This window comes from Pelodiscus sinensis, chromosome 1, assembly GCF_052426305.1.
Source record: "Pelodiscus sinensis isolate ZL-2025 chromosome 1, ASM5242630v1, whole genome shotgun sequence".
Classification (NCBI taxonomy): Eukaryota; Metazoa; Chordata; order Testudines; family Trionychidae; genus Pelodiscus; species Pelodiscus sinensis.
Genome location: NC_143052.1, coordinates 287,442,319 through 287,468,068, shown reverse-complemented (window position 1 = coordinate 287,468,068; position 25,750 = coordinate 287,442,319). Strand labels below are relative to the sequence as shown.

Genomic DNA, 25,750 nt, shown 5'->3' with positions numbered 1-25,750 from the left:
AAATGAAAGAGGTCATTACTGGCTTCTTCTGTGAGGTGACATGGGAAGAGGAGTAAAAGTGTCAAGCTCTGCATGGATCCTTTTGGCTTTCCAGGTTGGCAAACCATTGGCAATGACAAGCTGCCATCTGTTAGGGAGATATTCCAGAAGAAGACTGAAGATGCTGAAGAATTTTCCTGTACAAGAGTCAGCAAAATTGTTTGTTAGTAAGGTCATTCAGTCTGTTGATGTTTGCAAGCAAGCATGCATGTACACACAAAAACTTTTGTGACTGAAATAGATAAGAATAGCAAAGAATAAATTATAATCATTTCCACATTACTGTTTGCCAGTTGAAGAAATCTGTCAATTATTCTAAATATAAACAGGATTTTTAAGACACTAGGCTTTTTAATGTCCTCCAGGAACAAAGTATTGTTTCAAAAGAAGTGTTACAAAAATCACAGACATTATTGTTTTGGGTGTTTGATTTAATACTTATTGAATGTGGAAAAATATATATAATGTCACAATAGCCAGTCAATTGATATTTTATGTATTCATGCAGGATGCATTGCTGTCAAATTTCCTGATAAACATGGCAAACTTTCAATACAAAGTCCTCAGCAAATCTCTTTTATGCATGTGAAATTTGAAAAATGTCAGCAAATGAAATATGTTTCCCTAAACAAGTTGATGGTTTGTAGATACCCGCCTATTGCATTCTGTTCCATACAAAACAACCAATTATACTTTGTGTTTTTGCTTATTTAAGTCTAAGGCAAATGAAATTCAATAAAAAGTTAATTCTGACGCTCCATCAATAATGAAAATAAATTAAAGAACCCCATATTGCCTGTCAAAAAAGTCAGATGTTCACTATGTTAATGAGCTTTTTATTAGGCCAGGTTTTACATTTTAAAATATTCTGCAGACAGCAATAATAACAATACTACTGTAATGTAATCTTGGATCATGATACAATTAATATGAACCACTTTTAGATATTCTCTGAAAGTGATGTTTTAAAATGCTTTTGAGCATGAATCATAACAAATAAAAATCTTGCCCCAGACAGCATGGAACCATTTTTAGCTGGAATTGTCTCAGTTCTCTGGCAGATCTTTTTAATCTTCTGCTTATTCCAGTAGAAATGCTTCTATAAATCTCAGTTTGGTACTTCATTCTTGTAGAGGTCACCCATTCAATAACTCTAGCAACCCTAGCAAACCTCAGACTTGTCAGCATCATCCAACATTCCTAAAAACTCACTAATAACAATTTTATTAGCCTTCATTAAAGCAAGATATATGCTCTATTTTTTTCAGTACTGGATTAAGGTAATCTCTTTGAGTCCAGTCCCCGCTAAAGTCAACTCAAAACTTCCATTGGTTTCAGTGGGAGCAAAATAGGGACTTCAAGCAATGTCTTTAATTGCATTATCCATTAGCAAAGCAATCAGAAAGTTCCCATGAGGTTCAAAACTTTCTCACAAATTTTAAATCTTTATTTTATTTTGAGATAATTAGTAGTTCCACTGGCTTCTGTGAAGTTATGCTGATTTCCATCTGTTGCAGATCTGACCAGAGACTTTTGGCCCCAAACACTCATAAAGATAACTTCAATTCTACTGTAAATCCTGATGTCTTTTCCATTTTTTCTTTTCTTTTTTTTATTTCAAGATACCTGTCTCCATCCACCTGCATATACATTGAAATTCTTCACAATTTCCTCCCTTCAAGCAGGACTATTCATGCTGTGAACCTTTGAGACCAGTGATCTTTCACTTTCGGATTGACTCTGCTGAATGGGCTGTCTTGTGATATAGTGGCATCCTCCCCCAGAGTTGCAGCCATCTCTTTGCTGATGAGGTCAGTTTTCTCCAATGCTGGAAATGTGCTGCCACGGTCACTTTGTTGGCTTTCTGTTGACTGTTTACTCATTGAAAATGTTTTCCTGTCAACGCTTTGCATTCTTCTGCTATGTGGAGGGCTTTGCGAGATCAATATGGGATAACATTTGGTAAACCTGCCTTGTCATTTCCCTTTTTCATCATTTTGATTTGTCCTTGTCTAAAGCATCATGTTCAAAAGGATGCTGTCTTATTGCTTGTGGTGATCTCACTAATGAAAACTGATGGAGTATTTCCTCTTATGCTTCCTTTATTTCCCATCGTGGATAACTTTTAGCATTACCATTACAGGATGAAATATACTGTACAAAACTGAAAAGAAAAAAAAAACAGTTATTCTGTTCCAGGCCAGATAGAAAATAGAGAAGGAATGTGCACTGAAGTGAAAAAGATATAGGTTCTAGGCACTCTGAGATGTAAATCAGTTGATGTCAAAGGAAATATTTTGAACCAGATGAGGCTCTCAAGACTCAGGATAATAACTATGGACTTTTAGAGGGGAGAGGAAGTATGACTGCAGTACATTCCCAAGGTATTCATCTTTATTGTACACCTCATAATGTTTTCATTTCAACTCCTTTAAGGACACTTCTTATTATTTAACTCTTGGTAAATATGTATAGGCCCTAGGCACCCTCTTCAAAAGGGGCCTCTGAATTTAACTAGGAGTGTTCTAGTTGGGAAGATCCTGTGTGCTTCAATATAGTGTTGGTGACTACAACTCCAGTGATGCCTTGGAGAAGTGAATCTAATTCCAGGAAATAAAGGGGGAGCATGCAGCAGGACGGAAGCCAAGGTCAAGATCAGGAGAGCTGAGCTGAGCTAGTGAGGAGCTCTGTTCAAACCAGGAGCGGCTGCAAGAAAACCATAAGAGCTGCTGAGAATCTGCTGGGGTTTTGAGCAAGCAAGAAGCCTCAGGCTCTTGGTGGGCTTCACTGGAGCATGGGCTGAGACTGTTGCTGTGCCTACAATTGACTGATGAGGGTCTGTAGTGCAGACAGTATTGAGCAACCAACACCTTTGTAGTTTGGGAAAGGATCTGAAAAGGAAAGAGGATATAACAGGGCATTTAAGGAGTTGCCTAAATCTGAGAAGAGAAAAAGTGATGTGATTGTCAGAATCCAGGGTTAATGGCTTCTGGTTAGAACAATTCCCATCTTCCAATGGGCTATGGAGCATGGAATGATCCCAAGTTAGAATTGCTCTGCTCTGTGCTGCATTGGCTGGACTGTTTTACTGGACCAACAAAATGCTGTTCCCAGCTTCAAGATCTTCAATTCTGCAGACAGAAGAACTCACAAATTCAAAGGAGTGTACACTTGGAGATAGCGTAAATGGTGGCAGTGTAAATGCTAGTTGGTTGTTTTATTTACTACTGCAAGCTACATTTATTAATTAATTTACTGAAGTGCCCCCTGCTGATTTAAATTGGTTGTGACATTTAAATAAGTCCTCTACTGGATAACTTTTAGCATTACCCTTGAGGGATGAGATAAACTTTACAAACTATAAATATTATATCATGTTTAATTAAAGTGTTAAGTAAAGGAGTGTTAATGCTAACCAAAGTGCATATTGATCATCATTGGTATTTTTGAGTTAGACTGCAGGTATTAGTTCAGGTTTGTTCCTGGCTGCTCCCAAGAGAAGTCACTGTGGGCTTGTCTACACTAAAAGGAAAATCATCACTGCTGTGATCTATCTTCTGGAGTTTGATTTAGTGAGTCTAGTTAAGAATCGCTAAATCAAACTCAGAGGGCACCTCTGCTGATGGCTGGCACTCCTTTTTCATGTCTGCACTAGGAAATAATGTCAAAATAAGTTATTTTGAAATAATAACTCCTGAAATAACAACATTGAAATAGCATGTCCCCACTACAGGGGAGCCTTGAAATTAGTCCAAGGAAGGCTCCATTATTGTGGATGTTCTACCTTGACTTAGAGGCCCAGGAAGCACTGGAGTGTAATTACTTCAAATTACTCTGGGAAGTAGTTATTTTGAAATTCAGGTTGAATAAAAGGACTGCAGCAGGGGGTTGGAGAGAAGATTCCCACCTATCCAACATTGCCACTGGGATACTCAGGTTCTCCTTTACTGTCAACATGATGCAGCGAGGCACACCAGTTAGTGTTGCCTGCTCCTGGCTAACCTATGGAGGAAGGTGGAAGGGGGGAAATTGTGTGTGTGTGTTTAAAATAGATTTGTTCCCAAGCCTCTAAGGGTAGTGTGTGTTGACATGTTATTTATTGCTCCTTAGGAAGTGTTTGTAGTGGGGTACATTTATTAATTTAACACATGTCATGTGAGCATGAATACTAGAAAATAAAGCTAATGTTAAAGCCTATTTTACTTCAAATAAATCAGGATGGTTTGTAGACTGAGTAGCATTTTCTTTGAGAGTTAGAGTATGACAAAACTGCTAATTTATTACCCGTAGTAGAACTGATATTGAAATAATAAAAGAAATTGCAAAACTTCTCTTTACAAACTTGCATCAGAATAATGAATATTGAGATTGCTCTTTTATATGCAAATATGTGTATGGGGATATTAGAAAGAGACTATGGGTGAGGTTTTTGCCCATGCCCCGGTCCCGTAAGGCCAGGTAAAGAGGTAAGGAACAGTATAAACATGGAGCCAGCCACAGAAGATTCCCCTGATACTGAAAATGAGGAAGAAAGCTCCAGGCTATTTTCCAAGGACCCTTTTACAAGCCCGGGCATTGAGGACATGCTTGGAATGGGGCAGCAGGTCACAGAACAGTAGAACACAGAAGAGATTTTGAGCAGTGCTAGAGTTCATAGGGTAGTCCCAGGAGAGAGCCCCCTCCCTCCCAGATCTGAATTATGCCCAGAGGCCACTTCAATTTTTGGAATAAATCAGAATCAGGAGGGTATCAATATGGTTTAAAGCCACTTTAACCTCTCCTCCTCCCTGAGCTGTGATTTCTGTGCTGTTCCTCTTAGAGTCACAGAATTATACTTTATATGGGATCAGGATAAGCTAGTGAGGCTCTCACTTAACAATGTAGGGTTCCTTCAATTCTACAGTGTGTGTGTGTGTGTGTGTGTGTGTGTGTGTGTGTGTGTGTGTGTGTGTGTGTGTGCGTGTGTGTACAATAATGTTTTAGTATGGAAGGAAGGAATGAGATTATTTCTTAATCAAATAACCCCAATATTAATCTGATATTTGTATTATTAGGTGTAATAGTAAGATGAAGGGCTGATAAAATACAAGCTACAGTATTTTAAAATACAAAGAGAAGTTAAGATGGACTCAGAAATTGTGATTAGCCAATTAACATATTTTTTCTTCTTATGGAAAATCCCTATAGATAAAAGTTGAAGTGAGGCACATTTCTCAAATGTCATTATATTGCAACACCTTCTGACAACAAAAATTACAACATGAACCACAGACCGAAAACCAATGCCTAAGCCCATCTGAACCCATGCATGCTGGGTAGAGGGCCCAAAGCCAATACTCGAGCCCCAACACTAAAGTTGAAATCCAAGGGGTTTACTATCCAACTGGAGGAGGGGGAGTGAAGGAAGGCTTGGTCTGGCTTCAGCAAGACCCCATGAAACCCCAGCAAGTTTTCATTAATCAGAAATGAAGAAAGACCTTCCCTTTACTGAGATTTTAAGGGTGAAAATAATTTGCTGCAACAAAGATAAAAATAAAAGATTGAATAATGAACTTTCTTTAATACAGGCCAACATTGGATGGGAAGGCATTGGTGGGAAAATATTATTCATGACAAGGTGAGGGGAGAAGTAACAAATTAATCTATTTTAATGACAAAAATCTATCTATCTATCTATCTATCTATCTATCTATCTATCTATCTATCTATCTATCTATCTATCTATCATGAAATAATATGACCTATGCATATATATTTCGAATGAGAAAACATCCTGAGAATATGAGACAAATTTTCAGCCTCCACAGGTTGCATGTGCACCTTTATCTCACAATACCGGTAAAAACACCTATGGATGTATTCAAATCATTCTAATGCTAAGATATGTGGCTGTTAAAGGGTCAGTTTGCCCTTTAGAAGAATTGGGTTAAGCCCCGCCCTGTGATTAATCAGCTGCATCCCAACTGATATGATAAAAGGCCAACAAGCAACTCACTAGTGATTAGCAGGTGGCATTTTTTGCAGGGGATCCTGCATTAATAAAGGACCAGATAGGGACTCCTCACAACAACTACAGATTTGATACCATTACCCTGAGCTTGAATAAAGACATTGACTGGTTGATGCATTACAAAGCCAATCTCTCTCACCTGCATTTCCACATCAAAAGCTATGTATGAAACACATCCATCCCACTTAATTAGCCTCATTAGCACAGGTCTAAAATTGTCAGGTATTTTATATATGTAAATTGGTTTCTGTTATTTCCACTCCGGTTCATCTAATGAAGTGGGTTTTATCCATGAAAGCTCACGATTCTACATATTTTTATTAGTCTCTGAGGTACAATTGGGACTATTGTTTATCAAGTGAGGTAGACATTTGGCTGGGATATCCCTACTGCATAGGTAAACCAAGTCCTGTTTTAAACCGTTTTGAACTGTAAATGTGTTTGAATAATAAATACATCCCTGGTGAAATGAAGGCAATACTGATATTGGTGGAAACTTCATGGACTAGTGGATGGAAGGTAATAAAGTGATAGGGAATAGCCAGCATGGGTTTATGAAGAACAAGTCATGCCAAACTAATCTGATAGCTTTCTTTGAGAAGATAACGAGCCTTGTGGATAAGGGAGAAGCGGTGGATGTCATATACCTAGACTTTAGTAAGGCATTTGATACGGTCTCACATGATATTCTTATTGATAAACTAGGCAAATATAACTTAGATAGGGCCACGATAAGGTGGGTGCATAATTGGCTGGATAACCATAGTCAGAGAGTTGTTGTTAACGGTTCTAAATCCTGCTGGGAAGGGATAACAAGTGGAGTTCCTCAAGGGTCTGTTTTGGGACCCGTACTGTTCAATATCTTCATCAATGATGTAGATATTGGGATAGAGAGTACGCTTATTAAGTTTGCAGATGATACCAAACTGGGTGGGGTTGCGACTTCTTTGGAGGATAGGGACATAATTCAAAATGACCTTAGCAAGTTAGAGAAATGGTCAGAGGTAAACAGGATGAGGTTTAATAAAGAGAAATGCAAAGTGCTCCACTTAGGCTGTGTCCAGACTCAGGGGTTTTTTCGGGAAAAGTAGCCTTTTTCCGAAAAAACTTCACCTGCGTCTAGACTGCAGCCGCGTTCTTTCGAAATTAAATCGAAAGAACGCGGCTTTTCTTTCGACGGTGGTAAACCTCATTTCACGAGGAAGAACGCCTTCTTTCGAAAGTGCTTCTTTCGAAAGAAGGCGTTCTTGAATGTAAATAGGGCTTCTTCGAAAGAGAGCATCCAGACTCACTGGGTGCTTTCTTTCGAAAAAGCGGCTTGCTCTTTCGAAAGTTCCGCGTGCAGTCTAGACGCTCTCTTTCGAAAGAGGCTCTTTCGAAAGTATCTTTCGAAAGAGCCTCTTTCGAAAGAGGCTTGCAGTCTAGACATAGCCTTAGGAAGGAACAATCAGTTCCATACATACAAGATGGGAAGCGACTGTCTAGGAAGGAGCATGGCGGAAAGGGATCTAGGGGTCATAGTGGACCACAAGTTGAATATGAGTCAACAGTGTGATGCTGTTGCAAAAAAAGCAAATATGATTTTAGGTTGTATCAACAGGTGTGTTGTAAGCAAAACTCGTGAAGTCATTCTGCCACTCTACTCTGCACTAGTTAGGCCTCAGCTGGAGTACTGTGTCCAGTTCTGGGCGCCACATTTCAAGAAAGATGTGGAGAAATTGGAAAGGGTACAGAGAAGAGCGACAAGAATGATTAAAGGTTTAGAGAACATGACCTATGAAGCCAGGCTTCATGAACTGGGCGTGTTTAGTTTGGAAAAAAGAAGATTAAGGGGGGACATGATAGCGGTTTTCAAATATCTAAAAGGGTGTCACAAGGAGGAAGGAGAAAATGTGTTCCTCTTGGTTTCTGAGGACAGGACAAGGAGTAATGGGCTTAAAGTGCAGCAGGGGAGGTTTAGATTGGACATTAGGAAAAAATTCCTAACTGTCAGGGTGGTCAAATATTGGAATAAATTGCCAAGGGAGGTGGTGGAATCTCCCTCTCTGGAGATATTTAAGAACAGGTTAGATAGACATCTGTCAGGGATGGTGTAGGCCGAGCTTGGTCCTGCCTTGAGGGCGGGGGGCTGGACTCGATGACCTCTTGAGGTCCCTTCCAGTCCTATTATTCTATGATTCTATGATTCTATGTTTGGAACAAACATTAAAGAAATATTATAGTAACTGCCAGTTACAACCACAAATGCAGCAACTTTTTCCTTGCCATATCTCATACCAGTCTATTTGAGGCATACGGATATTTTGTTAACACTTCAGTATGTCAGTGAACATACCTATGGAGACACACACCTATGATCAAATAAATATCATGAAGACCTTTTAATAAATAAATGAGTGAAAAACAAGCTGTGGTTGTTTCAGAAAAAAAATGTTCTTTACTTGTCCTCCCCTTTCTGAAACATGCACTGAGAGAGCACATCTTATAAGGTGCTTTAACATTGTGTTTCATACAATGTGCTGTTTGTTAGGGCCTAAAATATAATTTAAAGGTATTGCCTAAAGGCAATTCACATCACCTACACTTCTTGACTATATTGTTGTCTTGAGTGCTAAAGATTACAGGTGAGCCTGTTGTGGAACCCTTTTACAGTACAAGGCAATACTGTGCATTTTGGCCTTTATTCAAAGGCAAATAAAGTGAAAGCGTTCTTGATCAGGATCTTGGTTCCCATCCTGCCAAATTTTATCTTGTGTGTGTAAGACTTGTCTTCTATCTCCCCCATTCCTTCTTTTGTGAGGTCACAATGCACAGGAGATGCCATTTTAAGAGTGGCCTGTCCATGACAATATGACCTTGTATTCATAGTACATGTAAGGTCACACTGGTGGGAGTGCAGAAGCATACTCTTCAAAATGATGTCCTCTGCCCATTTTGCCCAGCAAAACCAAATCCTGTTTTGTCTCAGTACTGGACACAGTTAAAAACGTAGGCTGTGTCTAGACTGCAGGGTTTTTTTGAAAAAAGTAGCCTTTTTTCCAAAAAACTTCTCCTGAGTCTAGACTACAGCCGCGTTCTTTCTAAATTAAATCGAAAGAACGCGGCTTTTCTTTTGATGGCGGTACTCCTCCTTTCATGAGGAAGAACGACTTTTTTCGAAAGTGCTCTTTCAAAAAAAGGTGTTCTTGAATGCAAACAGGGTTTTTTCGAAAGAGAGCATCCAGACTGCCTGGGTGCTCTCTTTCGAAAAAGCAGCTCACTTTTTCGAAAGAAGAGGTTGCAGTCTAGATGCTCTCTTTTGAAAGAGGCTTTTTTGAAAGATTCTTTTGAAAAAGCCTCTTTCGAAAGAGGCTTGTAGTCTAGACGTACCCTTAGCAAAGAGGACTATCTGGCTTATAACCAGACAGTTGACCTGCCTATACCAGGGGGACTGTGGATGCATCTACTTTGCACCCAGAGCTCAAAATAAGCTACACAATTTGAACTATGCAAATTGCATACATTATTTCAAATTAATTTTGAAATTACTTATTTCAAAATTTGTTTACACAGTGCCAAATTTTGAAATAGAGCGCTATTCCAAAAATCCCTTGCTCCTTGTAGAACGAGGTTTATAGGGATCTTGGAATAGAGAGCTTGTTATATTTTGAAATAACAGGCTTTCTCAAAAGACATGGAGTAGCTATTTCAGGATACCAGAAGTACCCCGTAATAGCTCTACAGTGTAGACATAGCCTAAGGTAGGACTAAGTCTGTCTCTAGAGACCAGTCTGAATAATAGCTAAAGATTTCTTATAATATTAAGAAGTGGCAGAGCCACTTAGCAATATGTCAAAATACAGAATGGCTTAAAGCATAAAAGAAAACATGACTGAAATTAAAGGCAAACAATTGAATCTCTATTTTCAAAAGTATTGGTCGGCTGGAACAGAGTGACAAATTCTAATGAATGTCCTTAATGATTTACAGTGGGATAAATCATCTGTGAAAGTAAGTTATAAAAGACACTTACAGTGCAGCATGAATGCTAAATGAAATCAGACATCCTTATAATCAACACCAATAACAGTACCATAACTAATTTAACTGCTTCAGAGAGCAACCTAATAAAATGCACCAAAAAAAAAAGAATCCCTGGCTTAAAAAATGTTGCTTTTTAATATATATTTAGTTTCAGAACTGAATAAAATGCTTACAAAGGTAACATGACAGCATTTACAAAAAGAAGCTAATCCCATTTCTAGTAATTTCTTTCTCCCTTCAGGGCAAAACACCCTTGACAAAAATATAGGGGATGATTTTGGATGGATTTAATTAGGGTGATGTACAAAACAAAAACCAAGAGAATGTTAATCTTTAGCCACAAATTATCTCTTGGATGCCAAAATCCAAGATCACATCAAAGAATGTAGAAGATTATATATACATATATATCAGTAGTGGAGGAATGATGTAAAATCATGACTTGGAAAAGAAAAGATGAGGGATAAGCTCTTTGATGTGGAGGCTCTCATTTTGTTCTGTTTCTACAGGTCCTAGGACAATTGGTGCTAGGTGCTACCACAATACAAATAATGATAATACCTTCTGAGGAAGGGGGAATATTTAGAAGAGATACAAGATACCTTAGGCAAGTTCATTTTTTTAACCATGTCCCATGATCAGGGATTGCTCTTTAATTTTACCCTGTAGACCAAGGGTGGAGAACCTCCTGCCTATGGGCTGCACATGGTTATCTTCTGGCGGGCTGCCAGATGGTTTGTTTATCTGAGTGTCCCCAGGCACAGCTGCTCGCAACTCCCAGTAGCAACAGTTCACTGTTCCAAGCCAATGGGAGGTTCAGAAAATAGTGTGAAAAACAGCTGTTTTTCAGAAAAAATTCTGTAGTGTAGTCATAGCCATAGTGTTTAAGTGAAAATGCTACTCCACTGATGGGAGAACTTCTCTTTTTGGCATATCTAATCCACTGCATTAAAAGGCAGCAGCTGTCCCAGAAAGATGGAAGTGCTGTCTACACTGGGTGTTAGGTCAGTACACCTGCATCACTCAGGGAGCACACATTTTCACACCCCTCACTAAATAGTTATACCAGTAGATACTTGAAGGGTGTGTCTAGACTACGCTGTTTTTTCAAAAAAAGTTGCCTTTTTTCAAAAAAACTTCACCCGCATCTAGACTACTGCTGCATTCTTTCAACGGTAAATCGAAAGAATGTGGCAGTTTGGTCGACAGTGGTAAGCCTCATTTTACAAGGAATAACATCTTTTTCAACAGAGATCTGTCGAAAAAAGGCAAATGTAGCTGCGGGTTTGGTTTTTTTTTTAAAAAAACAGACCACCAGGGAAAAGCCCTGGTGGACACTCCATCTTCAGGAAAAACCTCTATTTTTCCTGTCTGTAGCCATGACTTAAAGGCATAGGCACCCTGTGCAGCCATTATAGCAGGAAGGCAGCCAGAGGAAGCCTCTGACCACAAGACTCTCCCTGCCTGTTTGCCAAAGAAGCATGGCACAAGCCCACGAGGCTTCTAGGAGCACCAAGAGTCAAGCGCCAGCCTGGTCAGGGCCAGAGGTCCTGACACTTAGAACTTTGAGGAAAGGGGGAATCGCTCCAGGCTCTGCATTCCCGCCGCCGCAATGCAGACATTTATGGCCGCATGGCTGAGGGACTGGCCAAAAAAGGACACCACCCCAGAACCTTGGACCAGGTGCAGGCCAAGGTAAAGGAATTGAGGCAGGGCTATGCTGGGGCCTGCTAGCACAGCTCCACCTCAGGGGAAGCACCTCACCACTGCGCGTATTTCCAGGAGCTGGACAGAATCCTGGGTGGTGGGGAACCCCTCTCTGCCCCACCACTTGTGCAGTCCGGGGTGCAGACACTGGTACAGCATTGCCAGGAGGGGCCTGAGGACAACCCGGAGGAGCAACTGCAGGATGAAGAGGAGGAGGAGGATCCCAACCAGAGTCTGGTCACCCTGACCCTGGAACCAGTCCCCCAGACCCAGGAGACCTCGCAGGCATCCTCTGACATTGGTGAGGGAACATCAGGTGAGTGTGGTCAGGGTCACATGCACAGAAGGGGGGAGGTGAGAGCACAGGGGATGTGAATCTGCACGTCATGCTCTTCCTGGACAGCTTGCGCCTCTCTGTGCATGTGCAAGCATGTTCATTCCCAAGGCACACAGGGGCAGGTGCTCACAGCTCGGAGAGGGCCCCACACATGTCTGACCCTAGGGAGGGCTGTCCTCCCCCAGCCAGGAACTGAGGGAAAGTCTGGTCACAAGGACACTCACACGACAGCACACAGACTACTGCAAGTGTCATACCTAGCACTTGGGCATGTATGCACAAGCGACACAACAATCACTCCTGCAGACAGTGCTGTCCCAGGTAGGTGGTGGGTGTGTGGGTGGGGGCCCTGGGAGACCCAAGCTGCTCCAGGCCCCATGTCTTGTGATCCACTGTGGCTGGACACTTCTCTGGACTGAATGGCCGTGCTGTGGGAATTCCAGCCCAGCAAAGCCGGCCATGATGGTTTCCAGGTCTCTGAGGTGGACAATCCCGTTCAGCAGCTCCGAGTTGATGGCCCTCACCACCTGCAGAAATAGACACATACAAACACACAGAATAGGAAGTTAGAGAGGTTGCCCAAGTCCTTGGGAGGTGCACCCTCTCATTCCCCCCCCCAAGACCTCAGGAGCCCCCCCCCCAGGCAGCCGCTCCCAGCAGTAGGGCAGGGTAAGGCCAGGAGCCCTCTCCTACTCCCACTCCATTGTTCCCCCCTGCCCTTTCCTGTTACACTCTCCCTACCCAGCATGGACTGTCTCCCCAGAGGGACTTACCTCCATTGACACGGTGACAACAATAGATCTCCCCACACCAAACTGGTGTCCCACCGAATGGTAGCTGTTGGGGGTGGCCAGCTTCCAGAGGGCAATAGCCACCCTCTTCTTCAGGGGGTTGGCAAGGCACAGGTGGGTGTCCTGTCATTGTAGGGCAGGGGTGAGCCAGGTACACAGCTTCTGGAAGATGGCCTTATGCATTCTGAAGTTTCGGAGCCAAGCCTGGTCGTCCCACTGCTCCATGACGAGCTGGTCCCAGCAGTCTGAACTTGTCTCCAGACTCCAAAATTGCCTCTCATGGAAGAAGTTCGGTGGCAAGAACAGTGTTGCTGCAGCCCAAAGGAGGGGCTGAAAGCTGGGTTCAGAATCCAGACCTGCAATGAACACTATGAAGGCCTCATGGAGTTGCAGCAGAACTTGAATCACTACAGAGTGGGGCCATCGCCTGTCATGGGGCAGCTCTGGCTCCATGGCAAAAAAACCAATTCAAAGCATAAAAACCAACCAGGAAAAAAAATGCTGTGGTGTCCCAGAAAGCAGGGCACTCAAAGCAAGCACTGCAGAATCTTTGCTGTCCCTCTAGGAGGTAGGCAATCCAGTTGCAGGAGCAGAGGAACCGCTGTTCGGGGGAGTCCCTTTAAGCATGCGTCGCTGCAAAGAGCATGATGCAGGACCCAGAAGTAAAGGTTGCCCCCACGTCCTGGCAGAAGTGCTTCCAGGTGCCCTTTTTCCTTTTTGAAATAGCAGATCACTTTTTCGATCTACTTAGTGCAATCTAGACGCTCTTTTTCGAAAGAGGCTTTTTCTTTGAAAAAGGCGTGTAGTCAAGACGTACCCGAAGTGTAGACACTTTCAAAGTATCGTGTCAACTTTAAAATTAATTTGTTTCAGATATTGCTTTGTTACGCAGAGTTTCTCTTTGGATTCACAAACCACAGAAATTCTGCTTTAACAAGTTCCTCGTTTTAACAATTACAGCTGGATGGACAAAACTTTCTGTCCCAAAAATGCAGATTTGGGTCAACAGAAACATGAAAAATGGAGAAATGTTTTGTTTTTGCATTTTTCTAAGCAAAACCTGTTGATTTTTCAATTTCAAATGACTTTTAATTTCTAAGTTGATTTCAGTTCTATTTTTAAGTTAAAAAATAATTGAAATTAAGCATTTCACTTGGAGCCTACAAAATATTTCATTCAACCCAAAATTTGACTTTCCGTTTGGCCATTGAATGAAAAAAATCATTTATTTGTCCAGCTCTGCCATCAAGCATCTGTCATCTGTCATGGGTCCACTTCAACAAATTTAACAAATAGGCTTACTAACCTGAAGTAAGAAAACTCAGGAGTTTGATCTTGATTCTTAAAAGTTTAGTGAGTGACCTGGGTAATGAGCTCATGCAAGAGAACTCCCCGTTTCTGTATGAACTGATCTGACAGGCTCTGTTTACCCTTCCCCTCATGAGGAATAGGTGAAGGGAGAATAATTAAGGAAGGGCATGAGAATGTTCATAGTCATAGGCCATTTCCCCACTTGCTGGTGTGTACATTTAGGCTGACATGCGGGGCTGGAGATGGGAAAGCTGTCAACATTTGTTGCAGATACAGGTGACCAACAAGCTATTATTCTCTCACATGGAGTAAACTGACTGTCAGGGCTACTCCTGAAGTTACACAACTTATATCTCACCCCTTATTCAGAGCTGTGCATGAAGTCACAATATAGACCTCCCCGTTCAATTCTATGCTCTAGTGGTGTGTCTAGACTACAGGGTTTTGTCGACAAAAGTGGACTTTTGTCGACAAAACTATACCTGCGTCCACACTGCCTTTGAGTTATGTTGACATAACATCGACAAAACTCAGTAGTTTTGTCGACGTATGTAAACCTCAGTCTACGAGGAATAACGTCTTTTGTTGACAGAGTTCTGTCGATAGAAGGCGTTATTGCATCTACACTGTCCTTTGCGTCCACACTGTTATGTCGACAAAGCGGCTTGCTTTGTCAACAGAACTGGATGTAGACTAGATGCTCTTTGTCAACAGAAGTTTTGTCGACAAAAAAAACTTCTGTCGACAAAACCCTGTAGTCTAGACATACCCTAACATTCATGACTGTTCTGTAGGACCTTACCATTCTCTTAAGTAAATTATGTGGGTTTCATCTCATTTCTACAGCTGATCTTCTGCCTCACTCAATGGTCTCTTAAAACTATTTGTTATTCACGCTACAAGTGGAGCAAGAAGGTTAAGTTTTGCATCACGTGCTGACACTACTGCTCTGTTTATTTACTTCTTGAAATGTTACTTGTAAAGCAGTTGAGTATCCATCTGACTCAGTTGATAATTCTGGAGTTTGGCTCTCTGCTGGAGGTAGGCTGTGCCTAGCACCAGTCCAGGCCTCCGCAACAAAATCCTCATAACAAATAAATCTAATCATTCTCTTTTCAGTTTGGACTTTTTCTTAATTTGTAAAAAGAACTTGGGCTCTAATTAGCTCTCATATTGTATCAAATAAAACAATTTGGACAGTTTTGTCAGACAAAAACTTGTCATCAAAAGAAAACAAATTTCTCAAATACAAGTCCTTTCTCTCAGTTCAGGAATTACATCGTGCCCAATTTCATCATCTTTGTGTTTAATGGTATCTGCTGGTGATTAGCATGGAGCTCCTAATCTTTTTTTCTGGGATTAAATCACTGAGATCTGGTGTACAAAACCTTGGAAGGTCCAAGTAAGACACACAACTCTACCTATGTATATTACCGAAGTGGAGACAGTGTATCTTACATTACATTTCTGCACCATCCACACAATGGGGGGAGGGCCGATGAGAGCAAATGCTCCCATTTACTTTCTTTAATCACCTTGAGGAGGAGGAGTACTTGCACTGACAAGGGTGCCCTCTGAGTTCGATTTAGTGAGAACATGGTCCATAGCAGCATTGATCTTCCACATAGTGTAGGTGTTGAGAGAAATAATAGTATTTCAGCAGTGTTATTTTGTATCTTACGTGGTTATCTGGCTTCTCATTACCCTGGTATCTGAGCATCTCACGTTTTTTCCGTGTATTTATTTTCAAAACATCCTTGTGGGGTAGAGAAGTGTTATTATACCTGGTTTACAAATGAGGAACTATGAAAAAGAGAGTCACAGGGGGCAGATTTTAAAAGTGTTTAGGGTCCTAAAGATGAAGATTTTCAAAAACACCTACATCACAGTCACACAGATAGTATATGAGAGAGCAGGGAAATTGAAACTGAATCACCTATATGCAAGGGTATCTTACTGAGCACTGGACCAGTCTTCCTCCCTTGATAGCATGAAGGGTTTGAAAGTTAGGTTGTAAATGTGCACCTCCTTATATCAAATGGCATTGCAGGAGAGTTATACTTCCATTTAGCTGAGCAAATTAATCATCACGACTAATATTCTGAAAATTCTACCTTGTTCCTTTTTGTGAATTATGTGCAACAAGCTTACAATTTTCATTGATGTATGCGTGTTTATTGCAGTGGATATTTGTGAAAATTGTTTGGAGATGCTTGTTTGACTCTAGTGAAAAATGCTACCTTTGGTAACAGTTTAAGAGAATTACATTGTATATATAACCATTTTCTGCCATTTACATCTGAGTTATTTATTTTCCTGCGCACAAGTTTTTGCAACTTAAGTATAAGAGAATTTGGGAGCATTTGCTGTATAATTTCAAGGCAGAAGAAACAGCAGGAGCTCAGCGCGATGATTGGAAAGAAAGGGAGGAGTGCTCTTTAAAAAACAATCAGAATAATCAGCTACATGCCCTTTTGTTTGTGATTGGAGGAAACACAGCTATGACTTAAGAATTCTAAAACTAGCAATGTTAGACAGAAATTAAGAACTGTAAAAGACCCTTATATAATAATATAAATAAAATATTATTTTAAGATTATTATTAAGAGAATGGTTTGAGTTTTGTAACTGAATTCTTGTTTCAGCAAAATATAAAAGCACCTGGATGTGCTCTAGTTCATGCTGCTCTTGTTACCCTCACAAAATGCTTTGCTACTAACACACTCTACGACAGAAGTGGGCAATAAGTGACCCATGGGTTGGACACAATTCACCACGGTTAGCCCGTGATGGGCCACTGGCACTTTATTTACTTGCATATGCTCAGGTACAGTTTCTGTCAGCTCCCATTGGCCACAGATCACTGTTCCTGGTCAATGGAAGCTGTGGGAAGCAAAGCGGACATGGACATCACTTACCACAGATCCTAGCTGGGAATGGCTGGGAATGGCTAGCCACCCCAGACAGCACCGGTGCAGGGAGGATAAGGGGCCTCCTTGTGGTGAGGTGGTGGGAAGGGTTCTTGCATGGCATAGGGGCTCAGGCACTCACCTGGAGAGCACAGAGTTGTAGGTTCAAGTCCCACCTATCCCAGAATAGGACAGGGAAAAGCCTGGTGAACTGTGTCTAGTCTACAACCTGCATAATTCTCTCTTGGAGCACTCACCTTTAGTCCACTTCTAGGGCTCAAGATATAACCTTCTTAATGCATGCACCTTTTACCCTATCCCAGTTCCAAGGCCTCCATGCAAAAGGCTGCTTTCTTTGCCCCTCTGTGGGTTCCAGGATCTACTCCTCCCTGAGCTAAGGGATCTACCACTTCACAGGCTCCAGACAAACACTCTTTCCCTGTGGACTCAGTAGTTAATCCATTGCTGGTTAACAGGGTCTTTTTCCAGTGAAAGAGTCTTAAAACAGTTATAACCTACTTAATCTCTATTAATTAACAGGCAACAAAACAGATTGCATATCTGATGCATACGGTGCTCACCACTCCCAATAAGACAGATGAACTTTTCCTGATGGCCATTCAAGATCAGGGGACTCCAGTTTCTGCAAGGTGTCATTGGCAGAGTCTTGAGGTCATCTGAAGAAGTGGGTTTTGCACATGGAAGCTCATGATACCATTTACTTATTTTTGTTAGTCTCTCAGGTGCCACAGACTAACACGGCTGCCCTTCTGAGACACATGGATATTTGGGGAAACTGATCTGTTTTACAAGCCATCATAGTCTTTTTTGTAACCCCCAATATTTCTTTTCTAGCCTATACAGAAAATCTTCACTATCATGAACCTGTCAGGATCCAAGCCTTTTGTTTGTTATACCCAGGGGGCCATGATAATGAAAGGACAATCAAAATGCCAGCCCAGGGCTGCAGGGTTCTTATAGCCTCAAATCCCAGACCTCCCACACCAGGGTCTAACACTCTCCTTGGGTGGTGAGGGAGGGTCCAGGCTGTACCATACCTGTAGCTGGGATACAGTGACTGGGCTCATTATAGCCAAAGGTTCATAATAATAAAAGGTGCTACAGAGAGGGTGTCCTGTATAGTAAACTGCTACTCAATCTTGCACCATAAAATGGCATAGTGTGAAGTACAGGATCTCTTAAATAAAATGGGTCCCTTGTTAGGGATTTTAAGCTATCAAGAGCAGATATTGATTGGTTTGCTTATGACTAGACAAGTAAACTAGGATATTAAACATAGCAAGATATTATTTTTCTCATAAATCTAATGCCATGATTTCAAAATGGCCTTTTTCTTTCTTCATGCATTGGTGCATGTCTGACTCAAGCAGTTCATGTGCCAAGGCTTTCAAATGATGTTATCTATTAAGGGCCCACACATACACTATTTGAAGTACATGGGAGTTTGCAGTGTAATATAGGGTCAAGATGTGAATGTGATGAGCACAACACCATGGGTCTTAACATTCTTTACACTGAGTTTTCAAATATAATAATTCAGTTATACAGGAGAAAGAACTGAGAGAGTATGATGGGGAATAATTGAGGGAGTTGGATCAGAAAGTGAAGGCCAATTAATAGTTTCTCAGTATTTTGCAAGTCTATCTGCTCATCTATCTGCTTTTCCTCCAGAAAGTAGGGGCACAGAGAGCTAAAGTGAAGTTGAAGTTCAGCATCTTAATTTAACTACCAAAAGTGAGCTGAACCTAATTCCACATGGGCTGCATTTTGCCTCCTCTTGGGATGATCACAGAAAAGATGGGAGAAGACACTGATTTGGAAAAAGTATCAGAAGGTTGCCATTTTAAATTGTGTCTGCAAAAAACAAGGAGGAGTCCTGTGGCACCTTAAAGACAAACAGTTTTATGTGGGCATTTCTTTGGGCATAAGATGCAGTTGACAAAGTTGGTTTTTACCCAAAAGATTATGTCCAAGTAAAACTGCTAATTTTTAAGGTGTCACAGAACTTCTCATTATTTGTACTGATTTGGAAGAAAATCTAGAAGAGAGATAATGTTTAGAAGACATTGGTAAATAGCAAAACTCAGCTAAGTCACTTACTACCGACTTTAAAAGCATCATTCAGGACAGTTCTTCATTAAGGGTGAAAGTCGACCTAAGATATGCAACTTACATAAATAGTGCAGCTGGAGTTGATTTATCTTTAGTTGAGTTTCTGCGGCATCCCCATTGCAGCAGGTCAATGGGAGAAATTTTCCTGTTGACTTCCATTACTTCTCATGACTCAGTGCAGTAGTGGAATCTATGGGTGCACCATCAGTGGTCTATTTAATAGGTCTTAATAGACCCACTAAATCAAAGCACAGGAGATTGATCTCCACAGTGTCAATCTGCCAGTAAGTGGAAACAAACCATCAGAGTTTTTAGCATGGTCCCAAGGTTTATATTAGGAGTAGACAGTTCAAACCCCACCCACTTCTGTTACAGGTAATGGTTAGCCACTAAGTCTGCAGTTCAAAATGTATTTTGAAGATAAATGTTTCTAATATTGTTCTTATTATTAATTTCATTATTAATATTGTTTGGGTGCAATGAAAGAGGCTAGAGGAGAGAATACTGGAATGGAGAAATATAACATGAGTGGGACAGTTTATATTCCCCCCCCTTCAAATATCCATAAAAAAGAAAAGATAGGGGGGAATAGGCCAAAGTCAATGTGGTAGAGGATTACTGTAGGGATTAGCCAGGTAAATCTTAGTTCACAGGAGCTAAGCCTCAAGGACTAGAATATGACAGTGGTAAAGAAACAATGACAGGAGACATCACTGTGACATCCATGCAGCTTAGAAAATACTGTGATGGAGAGGATCCATTTTTAACAATACTTTCTGAACACCCATCACAGGAGTGATGTTTTGAAAGACAGATAGCTGTTCAGCAGACCAACAGAGTTGGAGGAAGGCTGCTGAGAAGAGAGCAAAACACAGAGAAAGCCACATTAAGATAAAAAAAACTAACGAAAGAGAAGATTTGAGGCTATGAGCTTTAGTAAGGTGTACAGAGAATAGTAGTCTCATATGTTTTAGCCAGACCTTGAGTCTAGACATGCAGAAGTAAGCAGCCTCTGTATAGTAAGTGCTGATGTAAACATCTGGCATAGGAATCCATTTGTGGTACACAACACATTTGATTGGTCCTACAAAATCCAGGAGCTATGCTACATATTCATGAGTGCCATCTCCTTGCACTACATATTCATGAGTGCCATCTCATAACACACTGTCACCGCTATTGCCCCTCACAACAAGTGAGTAAGGAGCTGGTTGGTATTGGGTAGAGTCTTATGCCCATTTTAACTCCAGTTCATTGGCGGGTGACAACACACACGGGTGTTATGGCAAAGTAAAAAATTTCGCTCTATGGTTTTGGGTGCCCTTACTGATGGCGTCACATACTACATCTGTTTTTTGCAAGAGGACTTTTGCCAGTTACAAACCCAGTAAAATATAATTTTAAAGAAATTCCACTGTTTGTAAAATATAAGGAAATTGTTCTTATTGCAGGACCATTTGGCATGATAGGATGAGCAATTCAGTTACAGTTTCCTTTTGAGGTGGTGATTTTTTTACAATTAATTTGAAAAATTAAAATATATTTTATTTTGTCTGTTATGGGGGGAGGGGTTGAATGGGGACTGTTTTTAATTTGGAAAGGAAAGCTTGAAGAAACATGTAAATATAATACCATTATTTATCACTTTAAATGAAAATTTAATTTGTTATTGATTTTGTTTCACCTAATGCCTAATATCTAGTTTTTCCAATTCTGCTCACCTTCTTTAATGATATATGTGACAAAAACTTGTTTAATTTGACAAATGTGTACCCTTGTGCTTTTACACTCATTCTCCCTGTCTTATTCCAAATTTGAAAGCTACTCATAATAGGATGCCCTCATGAACAGAGATTGTTTGTGCCTCGGATGAGCGTGTGACTGGTTGTTTGTTTAAGCAGCAGGTGGTGGCACATTTGTTGAAGTAGGCCATTTGTTGTATTATTAAGACAAACAGAGGTGTCTACTTATTACGTGCAAGGTAATTCCAGTTCATCACTACTGTTTAAATTTTGGCAGCCATCGGGTTTGGATTCAGATTTGTAGCATATGCAATATGGCATGAAATCCAAAAGGAGAAAATGATGGAAAACAGGATCGTGTCAGAATAATTTAAGCAGGTTTATTTCACAGACACTGTAGCTAGCATGGTTTGCCCTTTCCAGCATATTACCACTTGAGGGATACATACTCTCCCCAGAACTCAGAAGAGAGTGACATGGATCATCAGCAAAGTAACAAGTCCCATCTTCATTGTAGACATTTAAAAGAGGGTTTCTTAAGGCAGTAGTTAACGACAGATGTAGAATTACAGAGAATAACTATGCAGTTATTATGAAAACTCCTGTACCCCCAGGAGATAATAATAGCCAGTGAGAACATAGGAATTTGCAGATAAGTTATTGAACTAGAGCTCTGATTTAGTAATTGTACAGGATATAAAAACTTTGGCTAAACACATTAGAGAATAGAACTGTCAATGAAAACATGTCTGGATTTCTGCTAATACTTCCCTCCCTTCTGCAAACTCACTTAACCTCTCTGGGCATAATTCATCCCTAATGTAAGGAAACGCAACTCACATGAATTCCAGTTTCATTTACTGATTACTTGGGATTTACGTTAATATAAACAAGATCAGAAGCTTTCTGATGGTAGGAGGAAATGGGTGCAAACGGTAAAGAAGCATAAGATTATAGTGTTTGATGACTGTTCTAAGTGTAATTTAATGTGCTCTGCAAGGGTATAGAGCTACATCAACAACTAAGGGCCTGTGCAAAATAATGCTTTGTACTATAGTAGACTACAGTGAAATCATGAGGGAAACTGCAGCAGTCCCTCATGGAGAATATCTAACACTGGACCTAATTCTCCATTGCATTGCACTTTGCATAGTCAGTTACACTTAGGCAAAATGGATGCAAAATGCACTTATGTGGTAGCACTTTACTCCCATTATGCCTGCTTTTCCCCTTATTGAAAGTTATTAAATCAAGGGACCTGGCAGTGGAGAATCAGGCCCAGTGACTCCTGTTGTGAGCTAATAGAGAGACTCTTGTATGAAGAAAAAAATGTGTCACCAGAGACCAATTTAAGGATGTTTAGAGGATTTATTTTCTGTTAGAAAGAAATAGAAGAGAAAGGAGAAAAGGGTAGTTTGGGGAGCTATAATAGCAGGATTGGATCTCTGCATTTACCATTTATGTCTGTGCATGCTAGGAGCATTTCAGAGAAGTGTGTTGCTGCTTACTAAACTATCTCGATAAGATAAGGAGAGCGCACACTTTTTATAGGGGATTGCTTGTCTGGTGAAGGTTGTGTTTAACTCAGATAGGGGGATGTCTTGGGATGAAATCAAAATGTGCTATTTCTCATATACCGATATATGTCAATTATTTAATAGAAAGTACTTCTCAGTCTCCAATAACCTTAAATCTGAAGTCTAAGTAATAAAATCTTTAGCAATGTAAAACTGAAATCCATAGTATAAGTTTAATATTTATTTGTCTGAATATAGAAAATTGGGCACTGGGAGCTTGCTGATTCAGTGGGCTGATGTATTAACCTTTCATCTCTTGTGACCTCAGTTTAAATGAGAACTTGAAAATGAGCTTTGTGGTTTCAAGTTCGTTTCACTTTTTATTTTCTTCACGCCATCAACCAATTTGGAAAGACTGGCAGCCTGTGCTCTAGAGAGGCTCAAGACTGGAGAGAAAGGACACAGGCCAGGCTTGAGGTGAATTGCCAGAAATTCTCTGGAGAGACTTGCACACCTACTCAGGCTAAATCTCTTCAGCATTACTTAGCAATACTAGAGAGCTACGTGGAACAACATGAAGGAGCACAGAATAAGGAAAGATATAAAAATGCAAAAGGCAGTGTAACCACCCCCTTAAAGGCCACCCTGAGTCTGGGGGGATAGTCATCCTATATGGGAGGTTTACCCTATGGTCGGCCTCCTAGCCACGGGGTACTTCACGTACTTTAGGCGTGATCCGAGCCTACGCGGATCCCAGGGGACTGGGAAGGGGGCTTGGGCCCTCCCTCTCTCCGAGCCCCGACCCAGGGCCCTAAGACAGGGACGTGTGTCCCTTGTCAGTGGAGGGGGTCAAGTTCCCCCAAACCCTCCACTCGCGGGGTTCGCGGCCCCGCCCTGGGTCCCTTCTTCCTGGTTGGTCCTTCACCGGCTCCCCCGGTGTGGGGATAAACTTACCCTCCGTCTTCCACTCCGGGGGGTTTCTAGCGGCCTGTCCCTCTCTGGGCCCAAACTCCCTACTAAGGCCTGGGGTTCCTCCCAGAGCCGAGCACTGCCCCCTTCCTGGCCGTGGCTGCGGCCCTTTTGAATCCCCTGCCGGTCGGCGTCTTGGGCCGACGCCACTTCCGTGTTTGTGGCCCCGCCCCCCTTGGCGTCCCGGCCGGTGTTCCCTGGCTCTCAGCGGCGTGCCCCCAGCCGCCTAATCCCTCCTCCGGACTTTCGCCCCCTGCCTCAGTGTCCGTCCCAGTGCAGGGTAGGGCAGATGGCCTGCCTGCCCCGTCACAGGCAGTCATCTGGCTGCAGAAGAGACGATGTGTCATGATCCACACTTTTCAAGCCCAGGTCTGTAGAGTTCAATAGCGCAGCCACACTACAATCCGCCACCTCAGAGACTCTGACAATGGCTTACGTTGTAAGGCTCCACCACTGAGGTCCAATTGGTAGAGCCCTAGAATGAGTGATTGGCTCATTGGTTCTATTTAAGTGTACAATGGGAATAAGAAGCTATTTGATCAATTGGGCTCCATCCTGCTGTAGATTGTATTCCTTGAAATTCTTGCGCTTGTTTCTGCCTCTGCTTCTTGATTTCCTGGCATCCGATCTGTTTTAACACCTGACATCTGATTTTTGGTTACTGGCCTCCAGTTTATTTTCTGCCTTTGAAATTCTTGTATCTTGACCTAGCCTGACTCTTATTTCCAACTTATTATTCAGATTACAGTTTGAAGTGTGAATTGAGAGTCTGCTTCCAGGTGAGTGCTAGCAGTTTCAGTTTCAGCTTCTGTGGCAGTTGGGACTGAGAGCCTGCCATTGTTCCCTTGATTGCCTCTGATTAGCCTCAGGCTCAGCCTTCCCCTGTGTGACTCAGAAGGGGGCAGGCCTGACCTAGGCAAGCAGGCTTTAAAAAGCCAGAGCAGTGCGACCAGGGGAGCGAAGCGGACAGGGGACTGCAGACAGGGGAGTTGAAGAGGGAGTGACTGATGGTGATGAAGACCCGAAGCGCTTGTGCCAGTACTTCTCCTGTCTCCTCCACCTGTGCCTGTATCCAGACAGAGAACCTGAGCATGGATGCCTCTACCCAGGTCCTGGTGTGGTCTTGCTGTATTTGTGGCTTGCAATTCCCACTGAGTGATCTCCAAGCTGGGGGAGACAACCATTGTGAGAGGTGCCTGCTGGTGGAATCTATCAGGCAGCAGGTGGGAGAGCTACAGGAGGTGGTGACCAGGATGAGGAGCATTCAAAGCCATGAGGAATTCCTGGATAGTATTCCTGTAGAGTCCACGGAGGTCACTGTCCTAGGATGTGGGACTGTTGACCAGCCACTTATGGAGGAGGCGGTGGTGCAGGGTGAGCACTGGCAGCTGGTTACTTCCGGCAGCAGGCAGTGTTCCACCCCTGTTCCTAACCCTCCCACTGTGTTGTTACATAACCGTTACACTTTACTTTCCGCAGGAGACAAGGAGTCACCCCCCACAGTGGAGGAGACCAGGCTTTGCACCACCAAGGTTGAGCAGTCTCCTGCCACCACTGCGAGGAGGAAACGTAGGGTAGTGGTGGTTGGAGACTCTCTTCTGAGGGGAACGGAGACACCCATCTGTCGCCCTGACAGCTCATCTCGAGAGGTATGCTGTCTGCCAGGGGCCCGTATCCGAGATGTTACGGAGGCATTGTCGAGGATTATCCGGCCCTCTGACTACTACCCCATGCTACTCATCCACGTGGGCACAAATGATACTGCCAGGTGTGACACTGAGCGGATCAAGTGTGACTACAGGGCTTTGGGAGTACGGGTGAAGGAGTTTGGAGCGCAGGTGGTATTCTCTTCTATCCTTCCTGTCAAAGGTAGGGGCCCGGGCAGAGAGAGGTGTGTCACGTTGCTGAATTGGAGGGAAGCAGCCAGATCGCTGCTGCACCCCTAGGTGGGGGTGTTGGCCCCAGAAATTGGTGTGGGGGGAGCCATGTGGGGTATTGAATGGGAGATTATTGTTTGTTGGTCTTATGTACGCTATTTATGTGAGTGTATAATGTCTGTGTGTGTAGGTAGGAATCTGTAATCTGTGTGGAAGCTGAATATTTCTGTGAATGTGGTTAAGCATGGCTATGGACAGGCTGAGTAGCAAAGCCCTGTGGAACAATGGCTCTCAATAGGCTATGGACACACCCAAAGAATGGGATTTGTCACCTGAGGGCAGCCAGCAGGAAATATAGAGATTGGCCTCTGACCAGGTGACTTGC

General features: G+C 42.1%; 1 long non-coding RNA gene across 1 annotated transcript; it reads right to left on the bottom strand.

Moving 5' to 3' along the window:
- Positions 1–887: 887 nt before the first annotated feature.
- Positions 888–23,619, bottom strand: LOC142826476 (uncharacterized). Its single transcript, XR_012900636.2, has 4 exons — positions 23,474–23,619; positions 12,890–13,263; positions 12,374–12,643; positions 888–2,203 (listed from the first exon to the last, which is right to left on the bottom strand). It is a non-coding gene; the product is annotated as an uncharacterized LOC142826476 (long non-coding RNA).
- Positions 23,620–25,750: the final 2,131 nt, after the last annotated feature.